This window comes from Zootoca vivipara, chromosome 8 (assembly GCF_963506605.1).
Source record: "Zootoca vivipara chromosome 8, rZooViv1.1, whole genome shotgun sequence".
Classification (NCBI taxonomy): Eukaryota; Metazoa; Chordata; class Lepidosauria; order Squamata; family Lacertidae; genus Zootoca; species Zootoca vivipara.
In genome coordinates, this window is record NC_083283.1 from 32,466,171 (window position 1) to 32,481,723 (window position 15,553).

The 15,553-nt window shown below is 42.9% G+C and overlaps 2 long non-coding RNA genes across 2 annotated transcripts; one reads left to right on the forward strand and one right to left on the reverse strand.

Annotated features, from left to right (window-relative positions):
• Positions 1 to 1,025: 1,025 nt before the first annotated feature.
• LOC132592543 (uncharacterized) lies at positions 1,026 to 9,663 on the reverse strand. Its single transcript, XR_009558006.1, has 3 exons — positions 9,652 to 9,663; positions 3,506 to 3,547; positions 1,026 to 1,172 (listed from the first exon to the last, which is right to left on the reverse strand). It is a non-coding gene; the product is annotated as an uncharacterized LOC132592543 (long non-coding RNA).
• On the forward strand, positions 3,450 to 9,852 carry LOC118090366 (uncharacterized). The gene is made up of 3 exons (XR_009558005.1): positions 3,450 to 4,220; positions 8,040 to 8,216; positions 9,723 to 9,852. It is a non-coding gene; the product is annotated as an uncharacterized LOC118090366 (long non-coding RNA).
• The last annotated feature ends 5,701 nt before the right edge of the window (positions 9,853 to 15,553 follow it).

Genomic DNA, 15,553 nt, shown 5'->3' on the forward strand with positions numbered 1-15,553 from the left:
GTGACTATTTATTTACTTATTTAGCTATATAGCATAACATTTACCCATGTCTGAATTTTTTTTAAGTACATTGCATTTCCATGGTACAGACTGATTTATGTGTCAACTGTAAAAATATTTCATGCTTTTGACATGCCAAATGATAGGCCTTGTCACAAAAGCTTCTGTTTTATTTTTATTTTAAAAAAAAAAGCTTGGTTAAAATTCTAGCCCTCAGCCATATCAGCAAAGAGACATAAAACGAACTGTTTTCAAAAAAAGCAATCTTATGTTTTTATTCCACATTTGCAACCATTATAGTATATCATTTCCCATAGTGGTTACAAGTGTAGAAACATTTCGTGCATTTAGCATATGTTTTCAATGGAAACCGCTCTGATCTTTTCATACAAATGTATAAATATAAGTAATGCTAGTCCTTGTTGCATTTTTATTAAAAATAAGTTTCTACTGTTGTGTTTGCAAGGCGCATTCTTAAATGACACTTTCATTTCGTTTTCTATGTCTGATGTCCACCACCCCCCTCCTTCTAGAGCATGTTCTCGTACCCCCTCTCTGCATGGTGATATATCATTGCAACTTCATTTCAACTGTGATTCAGCCCTCAAAACCTGCTTTCCAGGGCCACATGCACACCATTCATTTGAAGCGCCATGATACCTCTTTGAACAGTCATGGCTTCCCTCAAAGAATCCTGGGAAGTATAGCTTGTTAAGGCAGAGTCAGATTTAGGGGAGCGCAACTGGTGTGGTCGCACTGGGTGTGGAGCCTTGGGCATTGCAGCTATGAAGTGGTCCAAAAGGCAAGAAGTGGGTGGCGTCAAATTTTGGTGTCCCACAGGGCACCACTGAAATTTGAGACCCCAATGTCCACCACTGCTTAAGGGTCCTGAGAGTTGTTAGGAGACCCCTATTCCCCTCCCAAAGCTACAGTTCTCAGAGTTCCCCAGGAAGATGTTTGATTGCTGAACCACTCTGAGAACTGTAACTCTGGGAGGGGGACAAGAATCTCAGCATCCTCACCAAACTGCAATTCCCATGATGCATGACGTGAAGAAAGCCCAGGCCTCAGTCTTGGACAATCTGGAGTTGTATAGGGCATATGAACATGTTGAAATTCACCAGTGAGTAACCTGCTTGTAGAATCGTAATATTACCAAGTTGGAAGGAAACCTGGAGGCCATACAAAAGACACGAAAAGGAGCTGAGTTGTAGGCTCTGTGAGCATTGTAGGAGCTGCCTCTCTCTCGAGATCTGATGTGAGCCACTAGATTTAGCCATCTGCTGGAGTATTTGAGTTACACCTCCACCTTAGCTCAGCCTGTATATCATAGGTGCCAACTCCCAGATTGAAAAATCCGGGATCGGCAGCGGCTCAGCACCGGAAGTCGCGCTGCGGCCATTTTTGGAACTTCTACGCATGCTCTGTCCATTTCCAAAATGGCCACAGTGCCAGAAATTGCTTCTGCGCATGTCCAGAGACTCCAGACATGCACAGAAGGAGCCTCCCCGGGCTGGTAAGAATCTGGGGGATTTACGGGGGGGGGGGTTAATCCGGGCTGCCAGCGGGAAACGGCTGGAAAAACGGGGGTTTCCCAGGGAATACGGGAGACTTGGCAGCTATGCTGTATATTTGTAAACAAATGCAGGTACCACAAAATACCAATTAAACCTCCAGTGACCTCCTGTCCCAAGGAAACCTGTGCTGCACTGCCTGGAATGTCTCAGCACTCCAATATATGGGTGAGCGTAACAATATAGTGAGAGAATGTATAGGATTCGGGAAGCATTTATGAGCATTTACGCTCTGCTAACTCTCCGGCAAATCCATTTTTGCAGGCTCTGATAAAAGCCCTGGTCCCCTCCCTTTCTGTAGAGCTGATTGAACCCTTACCTAAAACACCATCAGGGCTCCAATAGACAAACAGCGAAGTCCAACCTCACTTGCCCAAGAGAGCATACAAGCAGGCTTGGTTTTGTGCAGCATGAAAGTGTATGGTGAGTCAAGAAATGCAGCGTTCATTCCTGTAGCTGCTACCATCTGTGCTGGGCCCTCTTTGGCTCCCCATAGCTTTGTGTGGTTCAGGCACAGCTCATTGCCTGACTCCATTTCCCCCCCCCAATGGCAGTTTTAGCTGAGCTCACTCCCCAGTCCCTGGTGGGGTGAAAAGCTGCTACTTTCTTGGTTCTAATACTGCAATACAGGAAGCTGAGGCTCCAGGCCAGCTTAGGAGCAGCAGCCACAGTTCCAAAGCAGGGCCAGCAGAACGAGGTCTGATCGCTTCTGCCAATATTGGGAAATGAAGGGGAGAGAGACGTCTGCCATTGGCTCAGTTGCACATGTTGGGCCTCGGCAAGGCAAATAAATATGCTTCCTTGATATTAATATTAAACTGAGAGAAAAAGCCCAAGGGAGGCAAGTTGATTATTGAAACTGAGTCTATAGGCATCCAAAAGAAACCAGGGATTGCATGGTCATAAGAACAGTGGAGTCATGAGCAGGGATGGGCGAGTATGTCAATTTCAGTTTTTCTCGGTTTCTCATTTTTCCAATCTTAAAATCAGTTCATCACATTTCCACATCGGTTTGTGATTTGTTTATTTTTAAGTCCTCATGAAAATCCATCAGCATCTTAGTGCAAACTTCTTGTGATATACACATTTTGGTATGCAGTTCTACTTAATAGTTATGCTGTTTCCTCTAACATCAGCCACACTGCCTTGCCCCTGCAACAGTGGGTGCTTGAGGAGTGTGTGTGTGTGACACTGGTACACCGGCAGCATGCTGACGTCACTCAGCACATGTTAGGGGGTGCCAACGTGGCCAAGTGCAATCTTGGGGGGAGGAGCCGGCCCCTTCATTTATGATTTGTGGGTGTTTGGGCACCTAGGGCCCCACATAGTCAGTGTCTATGCCTAACATAATGCATTTTTTTTGTTATATTCACTAATGTATGCACTTATACGAACACTTTACCCTAGTAGATACATTTCTGTACACATGACATTGCAAAATTCAGAGCAGTGCAAATTTCAAAGGACGACTGCGTTACAGTTCTCATATTGTTTTGGAAGGTGCAAATTAGGTAAGTTTGCTATTGAATGCAAACCGAATCAAATTTCCCTCCCATCACTAGCCATGGGTGAAACCAGTTTTATCTTACTTTCTCTGGCACAACCATACTGCATTTCTCCGGTCTCAAGATTTTAGCCTGCATTTTAGGATTTCCAAGAGAAAGGCAGGGAGTCAGTTATTTCTGCTTGGGTCCATTCCCAGCCATCTCCAAAAATACATTATGAATATTACAGGAAGTGAAATTAGAGCTTTTATATGACCCCCATACACTGATCTACAACCAGAGCCCAGCAGAGTTAGCCTCTTGATTCACTAAATGTGAACGGCTTTGGCCAATCCGGCAGCACAAAGCATCATCACCTGATTGAAGAGGAGTCACCAGATCTGGCCTCAACATATCAAGAAGAACCCAGAGTTCCCGGACTCTCACCTCCTAAATCTTTGGGTGTGATCCTCAGGAGATTCAGCATACCTTTAACACATGAACCATTTATTATAATAGCTTTTGAAAGCCTATATTTACTGGTGTGGACATTTCATTAAGAGCCTGTCACATTTTTAAAATAATAATATCCATGAGCAAGTCACCTGTCAAGATCTACAAAAGGAAGACCCTGTACAACTCATTTGTTTCAGGGAAAGGGAGACATTGGGTGACAGCTAGAGCCTAAAAAGACACACAGATATGTGTCTGCTCAGAAGTAAGTCCAAGTAAGATCAACAGGACTTCCTTTCAGGTAGGTGAGTAGAAGATTACAGCCTTGTATGTTTGGGTTTTATGGGGGAAAGATTATACAGTACAATCTCATGCACCTCTATTCAGTTTAGACTTACTTCTGAGTAGACATGGATAGGAATGCGCTGCTGTTAATTCATTTTAATTTTGTATATAGTTCAATAGACTGCTATAGAACAAGGAAATAAATCGGCTAAATAAGCAAAAGATGTTTTCAAAGTGTGAACATCCTTTCCATGAGAATAAATGTGCCTGGGCAATGAGTCCTGCCTGCCCCCATTAAAGTGAATGACAAACTTTCCTTTGCCTTCACAGGAGCTAAGATTTCACTCAATGTGACACAAGCAGATTATTTCCAAACAGACTGTCTTTTTGTGTTTTCTAGAAGGCATCAGGGCTTCTTTAAAACGTAAGTGTCTGCCAAGAGCCATCGAGCTTTGAACACATGTTTGGCTTTCTTGAAAACCATTGGCAAACTTCAGCTGCTGTATTTCAGACAGGCCTGGATCTCATTGCTGGGTGGGAAAAAATCCACCCTAATGAAAATAAACAGGTTAAGGCTACAACTCCTTACACGCTTACTTAGGAGCAAGTCTCATTGAACTTAACAAGAATTACTTCGCAGGTAGACATGCAAAGGATTTTGCTGTCAAAGCCATTCATTGTTTAGCAGCAACACAAAAACCGAATGAAATGAAAGGCTTTGTTTCATAATTGTGTATAGCCTGATCTTGCATTAACTCACCATAGAAGACTTTTTCTGTGCTGCCCTAGAGGGCAGACCTAGGGGCTTGCCCCCAGTTCCACTAGCCCCATGCCTAGAAACCACAGGTCTGAGCGGTTTTCCCCTTGCAGTTTTCTCAGGTAAAACCCACTCTTTCATCCTAAATCGGAGCAAATGTCAATTTGGAGGAAACCTGTAGCTTGAGCGCTACAGAATAGTTTTCTCCAGGGGGAAGCAGCATGACAAGAGGAAGTATGGATAAGCCCTATGTCAAATGGGCTGAAGTAGCAGAAGGGTAGATTTCAGGAGTAAAGTCTTAACGGTAAAAGCTGTTTGACAGTGACCTTGGTTGTGTAAACGGCTTAAAAATGCAGCTAAGCTGTTCTTTTTCTCAGTTTGAATCAAAGCTGGTTTGGGGGGGAAACACATCAAAATGAAACAGTATTTCATTAGAAACAACAGGATAGATACAAGATAGCTATTGTTTGGGACTAACTTCATGCACATACCATTTACCACAACAGAGAGCGGAGAGCACTTGATGCAGAGTCTCAAGATGGAAACTGGGGGTGGGGTTAGGGATTTTCTACATCAGACAGGTGGTGAACATGATGTCCTCATCATGTTCAAATTCACATAAAGCACCTTTCAGCAGAGAAGTAAAGGGACCCCTGACCATTAGGTCCAGTTGTGACCGACTCTGGGGTTGCGGCGCTCATCTCACTTTATTGGCCGAGGGAGCCGGCGTACAGCTTCCGGGTCATATGGCCAGCATGACTAAGCCACTTCTGGCGAACCAGAGCAGCACAGAGAGAGAACATCAAATACCTTGGTTCCCAAATGTAATCCATTCTGGAAGTCCGTTCGACTCCCAAAACCATTCGAAAACCAATTTGCGGCTTCTGATTGGCTGCAGGAGCTTCCTGCACTCAAGAGGAAGCCATGTCGGACATTCAGCTTCCGAAAAAAGTTCAAAAAACGGAACATTTACTTCCAGGTTTTTGGCATTTGAGAACCAAGGTACAACTGCACTGTAGCTGTTCTCCAGAAGTATTGACAGGGCATTGAGTATTTCCTAAAAACAACAGAGCACTGAGTTCGAAAATGGAAGAAAGGAACTTAGAAGCAAGCTGGCAACCAATGTAAGAATCCACAATGGCTGAGTTGGGGACCTTTGCTGAAACTATTCCTTGCCTCGTGATTAAGAAGGAAAAGGGCATCCCAAAGGGAAAGGGTGAGAGTGTGTGGGAGAGAAACCATTTCTTGCCTACTGATTAAGAAAGGAAAATACATCCCAAAGGGGTGCATGTGAGAGAGAGAAAGACGTCACAATCTGTTTACTGAGCATTCATAATGATTTGTTTGCACAAAGTTTGTGGGGAGGTAAAGTTTGTAACCCCAACTGCTTATTGAGCATTCCTTATTATTTGTCTGCAGGGAAGTTATACAATGGCATAAGCACTGAAAAGGAGTTCTGCTGGATCAGACCAAAGGCCCATCTAATCCAGCATTCTGTTCTCACAGTGGCTAGCCAGACCACCAGCTGGTTAAGTGGTTGGTCAAGTAATGGTTATCCTACATTTTCCAGCACATTTCCACAGCACTTTCTTTACTGCAAGAAGTGTGTGTGTGTGTGTGTGTGTGTGTGTGTGTGTGTGTGTGTGTGTAGAGAGAGGGGGGAGGGGGATTTTGCGCCTGAGCACTAAATCCACTTTAATTGTGCAACCTGAATCTACTGGTATATGTTTGAACCCCACCTGCAAAAGAACAATTGTCATGGAGGGAAAGAGACTGTTGCAGGTTTTATGTCTCCTATTATGAAGCAGCCATTTAACGTTTGGGTTTTGAGCCAGAGAGCTTTTGCTTGCTCATTAGAAGCTCTCCCTTTCCTAGGAAATACTAGGACTCTTCTCTACATACTGCATGGCCAACCAATCAGAAACAAGGTCCTTGCTTTTATTGGCCAAAATGGATCTAATTCTACTGAAGTACAAATGGTCTTGTATTACACTAGTCTCGGCAAAAAGAAGTGGGGGGGGGGAGAGACCTTCTCCGAGCTTGGATCCAATCTCAGGCCTTGTTTTAGACACTGTTTCCTGGATCAGATTATAGCTATATCCAGATGGGTTATAAAGCAGAGCTGGAGTCAAGGGATGAGTCCAGTTGGTCCCCCCCCCCCTGGTATCTCTGCGAGGGATTCCTTCCCATAAGGAAGTGCACACGATGTACCATACCCTTCCGAGTCCCAGGTTTCGTAAAGATGTTGTTCTGGCACATCATGATAGGGAAAGGTGAAATGTGTCCAGCACAAGCCAGGGTAATCCATTCCAGACATATGTGTAATGCAGGGGGGGAACAGGTGCAAACAATTGAGCCAGCTGTCAGTAAGCTCCAGTGATTGCTTTTGATAGCTTAATCGTTAGTTGATCCATGTGCAACATTGGCAACATCACTGCCATAGTTGACTGCCTCCTACACATCTGCAAACCTTTTCTAGGTGCTTCTTGACATGAGTGGGAGTCCGCAAAGCCCTGACATCATAGCAGGCTAAATTAGACATGATTGCTGCCATTTCTGTTTTCCTGCTACAGAACACGGAAAGCTGACAAATGTCAATAACTGCTAATAACTCACTAGCCACTACTGTTTACCACATGCCACGCAAGGCATGTGCTCCAGCAAGCATCCATCATAACTCAGTTAGCTTGAGAATCTCTGTGTGGATAAAGAAATCGTTATCCAGCCTTTCCATCTATCACTGACAGAACTTACTTCTGACTCAACATGCATTGATTGTGCTGTAAGAAGCTTAGTCCTGTCTGTTACATTTCCACTCATGGGGTGGGGAAATGGATTCAGGGGGCGGGTAATAACAGGATAGCAGCAGCAAGTGGCAACCCTTCCATCTCGTAAAGTGCATAAGTTCATAAATCACAAGACTCAGATCCATTTCGCTCAGTCAGCTCCACCCCCCAGCTGTATAATTCATATAACACTTTTTTAAAAATGTAACACCCCTCTCCATTCTAGAAATCAATAGCCGGGTTCTAACAAACTATGAACTAGTTCTGTATACACCCAACCACTAATTTCTCCAAAGTTTTATTCACCTGTGAAAGAGAATTCAGTTTTTCTGCCTATTTTTCAGGGTGCTTTAGAATTTCTTTATCTTTTCAGTGGGTGCAGGATTGAACTTAATATATCATTGTGAAGCAGCTGTGGGTGGTGTGTGTTCCTTTATTCTCATTTAACACTCTGCAGCCTCCCCTGCTGCCTATGTCTCCTGATCTAAAAAATAAAATAAAAAAATCCCTGTGGGAGGAATTGCCTCATTTTAAATGAAGTGTGAGAAGTTGAAAAGGTGGCTACTGAGCATCTGATGTGCTCCCTGACTTTGTTTTTAAGATAAGGTTTCATTTTACCATTTATTTGTATTGTTTTGTTTTCAAAAGCTTTCTGCACTGATTTCTTTGAAAAATAAAAATGCTTCTCTCTTGAAAATAGTGAACAGTGGCCAGGCACGCAATAGGCAATGTGGTTCCCTTCTGCACATACATAAAAGCCCAGCTGAGGATGTCATGGGGTTTTCAGGAAGTAAAGACACCCAGAGAGGCTGCATGGGTGCAGATTTGAAGACTGAAAGAAAAGGACGCACACAAACATCCCTTGGCCACCTCAGAAGTAAGCTAAGTACAGCAAAATAACCTCCACCCTTTCCACAATAATTTCTCCAATTTTTTATCCCCCTTTTGATCATTTTCAAATGTGATTACTGCTCTTGGTAATTGATGGAGAATAATAGAGGGAAATACAGGAGAACTTCTGCCAAATACTGTGAGCTGTTGGGCTTGCATTTCACAAATAGGGACCATCCATGCCTCATGGCAGATCACTGGGGAACTGATGGGAATTTCAAAAGCAGCTTGCTAAGGGGAGACAAGGTAGTCTGCTCATTTTTGCATGTGTGTGTAGGTAATAAAGACATGGCATGAACTGCAGGCAGGTTTCTGGAATTCCGCATGATCACCACACAGCAATTTCTACATTTTACTCTGTGGTGTGGTCATCTCTCATGGGCATAATTCCATGCCTGGAAAAAAGTGTGCATTGGTTCTAAAAGTGGCTCAGCTTCTTCCTCCTAGAATTTGCTCCATCAGTGGCTATTCCACCTGGTCCTTCTGTAAATTGAACAGAGCAAGGAACATAGGAATCTGCCTTAAACTGAGTCAGAACACTGGTCCATCTATCTCAGTATCGTCTGCACTGCCTTGCAGCAGTGCTCCAGGAATTCAGACAAGAGTCTCTTCTGGCTATACCTGAATATGTTCGGGCCTAAACTTTCCAGGACCTAAACTTTCTGCATGCACACCAGATTTGCAACGATCCTCAAGTGCCTCCCCTCCCCTCTTTTCTTCCTATAAGCCATTATAGCACAAGAAAATCCTGCTGGATCTGGCCAAAGGCCCATCTAGTCCAATATTCTGTTCTCAGAGACCAACAAGATGCCTCTGAGAAGCTTGCGAACTAGACATGAGCGCAACAGCACTCTCCCGACTTACATGCTTCACAAGTGTCCTGGAAAAACCATTCCATTTTTTATCATGAGAGAATAGCAGCCATATTGGTTGCCATGATCTCATGCAATTTGAAGGTATGATTTCTCCTGGGGGGGGAGTGCTTTTGGGGGGCTGCGATCTCACACAGTGCCTCAAAATACACATTTTGGGGTGTATGTCTGAAAAGGCGCTTTGGGGGAGGGACCGTAGTGCGAAATCAACTTTGTGCTCTCGCGATAAAATATATATTAAAAAAAAGGAAGATGGCATCCAGGAAGATGGTGTCTCAAATTTTGGCTTCAGGGTGTTAGAGGGCATGAACTTGTTTCCCCAGAAACTGGTATTCAGAGGCATAATGCCTCTGACATTGGAGGTAGAACATAACCAGGATGACTAGCCCCTGAAAGTTTTTTCCTTTGTGCATTTGTCTAATCCTCTTTTAAAGTCATCCAACTTGGGGGCCATCTCATCATCCTGCCATTGGACCTGTCTAGTCTAATTTAAATTTTGGGTGCAGTGCAGGGTGGCTTTTCAACACTGATAAAGTTATTAAATATTACCTTCAAGTCTTCATTTTTGTCTCTCTCTCTCTCTCTCTCTTTTTTTACTCCTTACTTCTTTTGGTGTTTAGCATTTCACAGAATCTTCTGTTGACCTCTCGGTTCAGAATCGTTCCTACCATAGTAGCAGCTGTCCCTGCCGAAGAAATCATGGATTCAGTTAAATTCCCCCCAAGCATCTCGAGGCCTTTAGGCATGTGCTATAAATTTTAAAGTTCTAATTATAGCCATGAGCAGCAGGAATTACAGTCATGAAAAGCAGGAACAAATGGAAGAATAGCTCAGCAACTGAGAGAGATCGATTTTGCCTTCCCCTCCCCTCTGGGCCATCCTCTCTTCAGGATCTCTGAGGGTACATCTGCCACCCTCCCACAGTCACCCAGCAGCTCAACTTATAAACCTACCAAATCTGAGAAGGGACAGGTCTTTGATACATAGCCTCTATTTGCCACAGTTATCTGTCTTGTGAAAAAAGTAAACACAGGAGGACATCAAGACGCCCTGCATATTTCTGGTTAGAATTATTCACAGTCAAAACTTTAAGAAAGAATGGGAAAGATTTATAATTTATTTAGGAGACCACTGTAAGCAGATGAAAACATTAGCAGGGTTCAAGTAACACTTGTTATGTAACAAATACTTTGGAAAATATGGAGAGGTATAAAATATGGATGATGAAATAATATGCAGTTGACAATAAGATGGTGGGAAGTCTGGAGATTCAGAGAAATCTCTAGATATGGATATATATTTGGTATTGTTGTAAATTTGCACTTGTAAAATCAAATGAAAATTATTTTGGAGGGGGGAAGAATTATTCACAGTCAATACTAGGTTTTCTGTCAGGGCACTTCAAAAATTATTAATATTGTTATTATTTAGACAGAAAGGTGAAATAAGCCCAAACTGTAATGTTTCTAATTCGGTTCCGTTTCAAAGTTTAGCAGAAGGCCAACTCAATGGTTCCACTGATATTATCCAAAATGGTTATTATAAGTCCGAGTAGCACATCACGGTCAGGGGAAAAGGCAATGTGGTTTGCAGCGACCAGAAAGGTTAATCTAAATTATCCCGGAGATTAGCTCTGAGACAGTGTGCGGTTCCACAAACATCACCGCTGGTGTCCTGAGCAGTGATCTGATACTCTCTGCTTTTGTTAGCATTTGCAGGGAGACTAATCCAGAAAACTCAGGCGAGGTGAAGACATAATTTTATAGGTGAAGTTGTCAGTCTCCTTGGCTGAGTTATGGGGCTCGACTGACAGTGGAACAGTAGCGTGGAAGTTACAGGTCAAGATGTTCCAAAGGAACTCTTGCCGAACAAAGCAACCCAAAAGGCAAAGGCGTAAAATTGCAGTCTCTATAAAACATAGGGCAGCGGGGCCTCGCTTTGTGAAAATGGCAGCGCTTCCCATTTGTTAGGTATGATCTGAATGGTCGTTCTGCTAGCTTGGAATAAATGGGCAGACAAGAAATCTTCGCAAAACAATAAAGACCATACTTGCGGCAAAGACCCTCCCCCTTTTATAAGAACCTTCCTTACACTGGCTCAGTTCATTGGTCCATCGAGCTCAGGCTACCAACACTGACCGGCAGCAGTGACTCTTCATGGTTTCAGGCAGGGTCTTTTTTCATACCTGGAGAAGCCAAGGCTCTTCTGCATGCAAAGCAAATGCTCAACAGCTTTTCCCTCCAATGCACACATCCCTGCTATCCTTTTAACCTAAAGGGATCAAGATCTACCTGGCTGCATTTTAAAATTTAAAATTTAAACTGTATTTTAACCTGTATTTTAATTAATTGTTTTTCTTTCTTTTACTTCTTATTGTAATTTTATTGGTGTCAGCCGCCCTGAGCCCGGTTTTGACTGGGGGGGCGGGGTATAAATAAAACATTTTATTATTATTATTATTATTATTATTATTATTAAGCTGCAACTCAGTTAGTATTCAATGAAAACAAGCACCTAACCCTCATGAAAGTGGAGGTCTTGAATGTGCATCATCTGCTAAACAATAACTTGGGCTTTTTTTGCAAACTGCCTTGTGATAAGACTTTCTAAAAGACAGGCTATAAATGACAAAAAAGAGGAAAATATATAATAAGAGCCCCTGATCAAAAGCTTTATGTTTATTTCAATGCATGCATAGAGTTTCTGGGGGAGTAGACTGCCTCAGTCATTTCTAAAGAAGGTCCAGTTCTAAATAAGCATCTCTTTGTACTCACAGAATTGCCCCCACTTTACTGGAATGAACAGGTGAGACTTGCTTGCCACCATTGGATGAGAGCAGAAATCTCAAAGAGGTTTGTTCAGAGATTCCTGTGTTGGGAGCTAGAATATCTGGACTCTGCACTTTCTCAGGGCACAATTTCTTTTCCCTGACCCACACGCCTGGTTTTCCTAGTGCTTCTGTTATCTTACTCCCTACACAACAGTTATCGCAGCCAAAAAAAATTAAAGATTGCGCAATAAGCTGGGATGGTTATGCCATTTCAGTAAACAAGTGACATTTTCTCACAACTCTGATGTAGGCTGATGACAGAATATGGGAACCAGGATTGCGCAGGTTAGGATTCTGAGTGACAATAGCAAGACTAAAAATCATTCCCTGTTTCCATCTAGGGAGCGATGCTGCTTTACTGCCAGTCAAAACAAATACAAAACCTTATTACACAGGTGCAATAGTTACAACATATAGAGCGCAACAGGCTGAATAGCAATGTTTGTAACAAATTTATTTACTGGTTACTTTCTAACATACAAATCAAGTCCAGGATGTAAACCAGGCATCCCCAAACTTCGACCCTCCAGATGTTTTGGACTACAATTCCCATCATCCCTGACCACTGGTCCTGTTAGCTAGGGATCATGGGAGTTGTAGGCCAAAACAGCTGGAGCGCCGCAGTTTGGGGATGCCTAATGTAAACCATATACAATCCTTAAGGTACCTGTTCTGTGTTTCCTTGCCCTCTTTGTAGTGGTGTTTCATGAGGTCACTCACTAGACAAGACTGCTAGCATCTGCTTTTCAGCACCAAGCAAATTCTCAACCTTTAATTTAAAAAAAACTGAAAAAAGCAAGTTATGCAACATTAAACCTAGATATTATAGCCATGATAGCATTAAATTCCATGTACATTTAAGGCCTTGTCCTAGAAAGTGACACCTCCCAACTCCAGAATGCTACTGTGACTTTGAAAGAAACTCCTACAGGTCCCATATTCATGCATACCAGTACCTGGCTGATATATGCGTCTCACCATCCTCACAATTCATAAAATAAATATGGTTGGACTAGATCAGGCACGTCCAACAGGTAGATTGTGATCTACTGGTAGATCACTGGATGTCTGTAGTAGATCACTGGCTCTCCCCAAAGAAGCTCAACAACTTTGGCTCCCCTAAAAATGCACAACATTTTAGCCCTTCACACACACACACACCCAAACAGGGCTTTCCTCCTGCCTCAGAAAAGCTCAAAAACTCTGACCTGAACCCCCCCCCAAAAAATGGGCCTTCCTCCTTCCTAAAAAAATCTCAACAACTCTGACCTGAACTCCTAAAAAACGAGGCTTTCCTCCTCCCTAAAAAAAGCTCAACAACTTTGACCTGAACCCCCCAAAAGGGGGTAGATCACTGCCAGTTTTTAACTCTGTGAGTAGATCACAGTCTCTTCAGAGTTGACCGCCTCTGGACTAGATGAAACTCATTGCTCCTTCCAACACTGCAATTCTATGTTGTGGTGGTTGAGATTCTAGTTTCTCCATTATTAGGAAATCCCAAAGTTTAGTGTAACAGTTCTGGATATTCAGAACCAAGGTGTTGTTGCAATGCTAGTCGGCAACTTTTGAGCAGCTGGCAGGCACCAACATGGTCACTGCTGGTCACTACTCCCCACTCAGCACACGCACAATTTCATAGTGTCAGGTTAACAGTCCCTCTGCCTCCTCTACTGTCTTGAGATGCCCTCCAGCAACAGCCCTGCCCTCCACATCATGCAGTAACACAAGCAGGTGTTCAATGAGTCTTTGCATTTAATGTGGTCCCACCACCCCCCCCCTGTAAATAGCAGCCACTGATGTGCTGGGATGATAGCAGGATATCCACAGGATCTCAGCAGGATCACAGCAATAAGGATGGCAGTTTAACCTTTTCCTCCCATGCTTCAGTGCTGATGAAAACTGCTCCTCTGAAGCTGCTGTTTGCACTCGGAGGAAAGCTCCTGTTGGTGCCAGTGGGGTTTTTCCTTCCAATGCAAATAGCAGCTTCAAAAGAGCAATTTTTTGTGGCGGGATTGTAGCCAAGGGAAAAAACTCCCTTTCCAAACTGTTCAGACCCCAGTAATGATCATACCTTGGCTGCTATTTGCTTCTTTAAAAATGCACATTAAATGCAGAGGCACATTTAACGTCTTATCTTGTTTGCCCCTCATTGCCAGACAGACAGTGGTAACCCTGAGCCAACTGTCTCATGGGCCATCCTTGTTCTTAATGCATTGCTAATCAATAACCCACTTAAGACATTTTTTCTATATGAGTGGGAATAATCTTTGCGAAAGGAAACACATGGGCATTAAAATGTTTGAAGGGTGGCATGAACATACTCAAAATAAGGTAAGAGTCACGAAACCTCGCAGAGGAATGTGTGATTAGCACGTGCATTCTGGTGAAAAAAGACAGCCTGTGGCCTGAGCCAAGTTTAAATGGCTGTGTATGTGGTGAGCCTAAACAGGACATGGACATCTGAGCTTGGATTACCAGGGAATGTACGCGAGCAGCAATTATCATCATCACAATGCAACATTTGGACTCCGATCCATGCTTCTTTAGCAACATCAGATAATTTGGAATGCAATGGTCTGTTCTTTTAAAGTAAATTGCTACCCTCGTCATTCCATAGAAAACCTAAAAGCACATGTACAATTCCTGCTGAGGGCTTTGAAAAGGGAAAGGTTGTAGGGAATTGAGACCTGGTTGTCCAGGCCTTTCATTTTGCAAACCTTTTGTGCAACCTCACGAAGGCATCATTCCAATCATGGCGCTTCTGTGGCCTAACAATATCTTACATATATCATTGCTTTATACACCAATAAGCTAGTTCCACTGCATGCAAAAAAAGAAAGAAAAACCCTCTATTTTCAGTCATACTGTTTGCAGGTTGCAGTGTGTGTGTGTGTGTGTGTGTGTGTCAAAATTTCCTAATTTGCCATTTTTCTTCCCAAGAGCAAAAATTGTTTCCCCCCCCCCCAGTGCAAAAATTTGGATCTCATGGGCACAGCGATCGATCTCATATTATTCTTATTTTTACGGGGAAAGCTACGGGTTTAACCCTTGTTTTTCAGTAAAGAGCAAAATATGGCATACAGACAGTGCAAGTTAAGGTACTTCTTTGCCTCCTGACGTGGCAAAATTGTATATGTTCCAATGGCATTATCCGCAAGATAATTTCAGTCTGAAGTGTGATTTTCCATTTCAGCCGCCATTTCACTGCAAACTGTATTTGTTTTTAGAGCACCCGAGCCTGTCACAACGTTGATGAACCTTCCTTGAAGTGGTGGTTATTTATAGTCAACTAGACAGAACACTAGTCTGATCCAGTCTGTTAATTTTCATGTGTTTGTTATCTGTCCCTTAAACACTGGAAAACAAACCTCATTCACAGCATTATTGTCTATATAACATGGCTCATTTGGTATGGTACTCCTTCGTTGGCTTTATTCGGGTACTTAAAGATCAAAAGGGATCTGATCCAGTGCTTGTCCCGTCAAGCTAGGATTTAGGCTGATGTTCTCTGAATTTAGCTCCTTATAATAATAAGTACATTGTTAAAAACACTGCACGGTGCCTGCTGCCTGCATTTTCAAATTTAGGTTAATTGAACGTGAGCATGGGTTCGAATGAACA